Source organism: Periophthalmus magnuspinnatus, chromosome 18, assembly GCF_009829125.3.
Source record: "Periophthalmus magnuspinnatus isolate fPerMag1 chromosome 18, fPerMag1.2.pri, whole genome shotgun sequence".
Classification (NCBI taxonomy): Eukaryota; Metazoa; Chordata; class Actinopteri; order Gobiiformes; family Gobiidae; genus Periophthalmus; species Periophthalmus magnuspinnatus.
Genome location: NC_047143.1, coordinates 28,143,757 through 28,149,764, shown reverse-complemented (window position 1 = coordinate 28,149,764; position 6,008 = coordinate 28,143,757).

Below are 6,008 nucleotides of genomic sequence, written 5' to 3'. Positions count from 1 at the left end.
CAGCTCTACTCTGAGCTCCTCTGTGTGACTGAGCTCCTCCCAATGTCTAAGAGATAAACCAGGACTAAACCAGGACTAAACCAGGACTAAACCAGGACTGAACCAGGACTGAACCAGGACTAAACCAGGACTAAACCAGGACTAAACCAGGACTGAACCAGGACTAAACCAGGACTGAACCAGGACTAAACCAGGACTGAACCAGGACTAAACCAGGACTAAACCAGGACTAAACCAGGACTAAACCAGGACTAAACCAGGACTGAACCAGGACTGAACCAGGACTAAACCAGGACTAAACCAGGACTAAACCAGGACTGAACCAGGACTAAACCAGGACTGAACCAGGACTAAAGCAGGACTAAACCAGGACTAAACCAGGATTAAACCAGGACTGAACCAGGACTAAACCATGACTAAAACAGGACTAAACCAGGACTGAACCAGGACTAAACCAGGACTAAAACAGGACTAAACCAGGACTGAACCAGGACTAAACCAGGACTAAACCAGGACTAAACCAGGACTAAACCAGGACTAAACCAGGACTAAACCAGGTCTAAACCAGGACTAAAACAGGACTAAACCAGGACTGAACCAGGACTAAACCATGACTAAAACAGGACTAAACCAGGACTGAACCAGGACTAAACCAGGACTAAACCAGGACTAAACCAGGACTAAACCAGGACTAAACCAGGACTAAACCAGGTCTAAACCAGGACTAAAACAGGACTAAACCAGGACTGAACCAGGACTAAACCATGACTAAAACAGGACTAAACCAGGACTGAACCAGGACTAAACCAGGACTAAACCAGGACTAAACCAGGACTAAAACAGGACTGAACCAGGGACTAAAACAGGACTGAACCAAGACTATCGCCCTAAAAAAGTCCTTAAAAACAGGCCTCATGACAGAGACTTCTTAGAAATGTAGTGACCAGGATGTTATTAAGGTCAAAGGTCAAAGGCAAATTTAATAAAACAATGTCAATCCAAGTGGTGGAGGAATTTAAATATTTCGGTGTCGTGTTGGATCCAATGTTTGGGTTCAAAAAAGTTTGTATCACTGTGAAATAAAATGTTTATATACTTACACAGAACTATGAACTAAACTGGTTTATGTAGAAGAGATCATCATTTCTCATATAAACTATCACATTTCTAGTTCACTGTCAAATCTTTACAAAATACAAAATGGAAGTGCTGAAATTCCATCTTCAATCTTTGTCACGTAAGAGTTCTTTTTCAAACACGACACATTCTCTCGTCCCGTGTGCAAATACAAAATACAAAGGAACGTGCCAGAGGTCAAATCCGAGCGCTCGGTGCCGCTCCGTCAGATTCCTGCAGATCTTTGTCATGTTTTCAAATTTTCAAGGGTTTCCTGTTTTTCTGTTTCTGACTTGGTTTGGTTTTACATTTTTTAAGTGAGAGTTTGTGGAAAAAAGTTGATAATAAAAGTGGCCTATAAACGGTCACGCCCTCCGGCCTCGCGCCCTCCGGCCTCGCGCCCTCCGGCCTCGCGCCCTCCGGCCTCGCGCCCTCCGGCCTCGCGCCCTCCGGCCTCGCGCCCTCCGGCCTCGCGCCCCCGTGTAAAGACGTGGACTGAGAGAGTGTGACGTCGCCCGCAGCGTTCAGTTATACGGACGAATTTGGAGCCTCATGAATTGAAGCCAGAGTCGATGGAGCAGGAAATGCGCCGCGATCACTTCCTGTTGTGATCCATTTACACACAGTCGATGTCCATTTATATACAGTTAAAACCAGACGTTTACACTGTATAAAAAGACACTTTTTTTCTCTCTGTCCGACATGAATCAGACTAAACTTTTCCTTTTTTAGGTCAATTAGGATTAACAAAATTATTTCTATTTGCTAAATGTCAGAATAATGAAAGATTTTTTTATACACTTTTTCATGACTTTCTTCAAAGTCATAAGTTTATATATACAGTTTATACATACAGTAAGATTATTATGACTTTAAACTATATAATCTTTAAACCCAGATGATCATGATCTGTCTGTGGAAGCTTCTGAAACAGGACCTGGAGTTGAGTTTTGTTTAACGCAAAAACCTGCATATTTAGGTGCAGTTCTTCTGTCAAACAGAAGACAGTCCATCTTTTGGACACGTTAAGAATCGAAAGAATGTCATAAAACAGGAACAATAAGTTAAAAGTTGAGTATTATGTAAACTTAACTCTTGTGAGGTCCATGTTCTACTGTCCTCCTCAAAAACAGACCTGGAGATGAGTTTGTTTCATTCACATGTTTGAGTCACTTTATTATTAGTCAGTAACATCTACAAAGCTCAAAATGCGACGTTCTACCTTGTGATGTCATCAAGTGTTAGTGGATGTTAACAGCTCCTTGATTTACATAGGGGTTGTATTATTTTGAATTTTAGGTTGTATTACTTTGATTTTTAGGTTGTATTATTTAGATTTTTAGGTTGTATTATTTTGATTTTTAGGCTGTATTATTTTGATTTTTATGTTGTATTATTTAGATTTTTATGTTGTATTATTTTGATTTTTAGGCTGTATTATTTTGATTTTTATGTTGTATTATTTAGATTTTTATGTTGTATTATTTTGATTTTTATGTTGTATTATTTTGATTTTTATGTTGTATTATTTTGATTTTTAGGTTGTATTATTTTAGATTTTTAGGTTGTATTATTTAGATTTTTAGTCTGTTTTATTTTGCGCGGGGCTTGACAGTAAATAAGTTCTATAGAGAAAGAGCCGTTTTAAAGCCTCAGAGAATCACTGCAGGGTTGACTTGTTGTTGCACATAAACCATGAACTTTTGACACAAATCAACTCGACAAATCAAAACCCAAAATTCTATCTAAAAGTTGCAGTGTTTGTCAGTGTGTCACTGTGTGATTCATGTGTCTAACGAGGCCTGAAAACAATCAATATAATTACATAATATACAAATATAATACACAATATAGTGCCTCTTTGTTTATTTGCGTCATATTATTGACTCACCAGCAGAGGGCGCTTGGTGCTTTGGCTCACAGTTGCTGTAAATCATTTGCAGGTCAGATGGTTTGTAACAAAACAGATGATGTTCACCAGCAGTGAAGTGTGTCATGGTCATGTGACTTAGAAGAATATGTTATATTATGTTATATTATGTTATATTATATGTTATATTATGTTATATGTTATATTATGTTATATGTATTTGTTTATATGTTATATGTTTATAAATTATGTTACATCCATGTTCTTCCTCTTATCCGGGGCCAGGTCACGGGAGCATCAGTCTGAGCAGGGACTCCCAGACTTCCCTCACCCTAGACACCTCCTCCAGCTCCTCCGCTGGGACCCTAAGGCGTTCCCAGGCCAGAGAGACATAGTCCCTCCAGCGTGTCCTGGGTCTTCCCCGGGGCATCCTCCCAGTGGGACATGAACACCTCCTCAGGGAGGCGTCCAGGAGGTGTCCTGAGCAGATACCTGAGCCTCAGCTGCTCCTCTCCATGTGGAGGAGCAGCTCTACTCTGAGGTCCTTTTGTATGACTGAGCGCCCGGGCCACCCTGCCCCTGCAGAGGAAACCCACTTCGGCCGCTTGTGTCCGTGAGCTTGTCCGTTCGGTCATTCCCCAGAGCGTGAACGTAGACTGAGGTAAATCGAGAGCTTTGGACTCAGCTCCTCCTTTACCACAACAGACGATAACACCAGAACCACACGAGCCAGAAGAATGTCAGAATGTCTCTGTCCAAGGTGGGACCCTGTGGAATCGTCTCTAACCCTGAGAGAATGTCCCGTACAGCTCCTTTAAAGCACAAATGAAAAACTGGCTATGGTCAAACCAAACATGCTTCATTTATATTATTTATGACAATTTAACTTTTCTGTAGAGACATATTTCACATGTTTGGGCAAAATATGGAGGGGGTGGGTTTAAAATGTAAATAATGTGCAATGAATGTGCAATTATGGGAACTGTGAAATGAGTGGAATGTGTAACTGGGAATTTAGCAATTTTTATTTTGACCCCTCTGTGACCCCAGCCCTTGGGACAACGGATGGAAATTAGAGTTTGGCTATAACCTGGTGTGTTTACGTTCATGCCCGTCATGTCATGTCTGTTCATGAACATGCTTTGTCCCAACCAAATTAAAAAAAAAAAAAAAAAAAAAAACCCAAAACAAAACACAACCACATCACTGCAGACATCGCACCTCCACCTGCCAGTTTCACACTCCATCCTTCCCTCGTGAACAAGACCCTGAGACACTTGAACAACAGGACAACATCATCTGCAAACAGCAGAGACGAGATCCTGTGGTCCCCAAACCGGACCCCCTCCGGCCCCCGAACCGGACCCCCTCCGGCCCCCGAACCGGACCCCCTCCGGCCCCCGAACCGGACCCCCTCCGGCCCCCGAACCGGACCCACTCCGGCCCCCGAACCGGACCCCCTCCGGCTCCTGAACCAGACCCCCTCCGGCCCCTGGCTGCACCTAGAATTTCTGTCCTTAAATATAATGAACAGACCCGGTGACAAAGGGCAGCCCTGAGTCCAACATGCACCGGGAACAGGTCTGACTCACTGCAGAGAACACAGCTCCTGCTCCGGTCATACAGGGACCGGACAGCCCTTAGCAAAGGGCCCCGGACCCCATACTCCCAGAGCACCCCCCAAAGGACACCACGAGGGACACGGTGGAATGCCTTCTCCAGAGTCGGTCCAGTGTTCCACAACCGGGACAAAAACCACACCTGAATCTGAGGTTCGACTATCGGTCGGATTCTCCTCTCCCTGGAGTAGACCTTACCGGGAAGGCTGAGGAGTGTGATTCCCCTGTAATTGGAACACACCCTCCGGTCGCCCTTCTTATACAGAGGGACCACCACCCCGGTCTGCCAGTCCACAGGTCCTGTCCCCGACCGCCACGCGATGTTGCAGAGACGTGTCAGCCAAGACACACAACATCCAGAGATTTAAGATGCTCAGGACGGCTCTTGTCCACCCCCAGAGCCTTGCACTGAGGAGCTTTAACCACCTCAGTGACTTCAGCCAGGGTGATGGACGAGTCCACCCTTGAGTCCTCAAACTCTGCTTCCTCCTCAGAAGACGTGACGGGTGGATTGAGGAGATCCTCAAAGTATTCTGTCCACCGCCCGATAACATCCCCAGTGGAGGTCAGCAGCTCTCCACACTGTAAACAGTGTTGGTGAAGCTCTGCTTCTCCGTCCTGAGGCGTCGGCAGTTTGCCTGAATCTCTTTGAACATGGTCCACTCAGAGTCCATGTCCCCAGCCTCCCCCAGGATCAGGGAGAAGCTCTCCTGGAGGTGTGAGTTGAAGACCTCCCTGACAGAGGGCTCCAGACGTTCCCACAGACCCTCACAGGACACTTGGACCTGCCAGGTCTGTCCTTCCTCCTCCTCCTGGATCGAACTCACCACCAGCTGGTGCTCTACAGCTCTGCCCCTCTCTTCCCCCGAGTGTCCAAGACACACGGCCGGAGGTCAGACGACAACAAAGTCGATCGACCTCTGACCTGGAGTGTCCTGGTGCCACGTGCACTGATGGACTTCGAATATTGTGTTTGTTATGGACAAACTGTGACCAGCTCAGAAGAACAATCACAGAACAACAGTCCAGACACGCCGTGTCGACCGCACTGTGTTAGAGACTTGTGTCCATAGATGATCTGTGAAGAGGAGAGAACAGGAGGAGAGAGAGAAAAGAGAACGAGAGAAGAGGAGGAGAGAGAGAGGAGAGAGAGAAGAGGAGGAGAGAACAGGAGAGGAGAGAGAAGAGAGCGAGAGAAGAGGAGGAGAGAGAGAGAGGAGAGAGAGAAGAGGAGGAGAGAACAGGAGAGAAAAGAGAACGAGAGAAGAGGAGAAGAGAGAGAGGAGAGAGAGAAGAGGAGGAGAGAACAGGAGGAGAGAGAGAGGAGAGAGAGAAGAGGAGAGAACAGGAGAGGAGAGAGAAGAGGAGGAGAGAGAGAGAGGAGAGAGAAGAGGAGGAGAGAA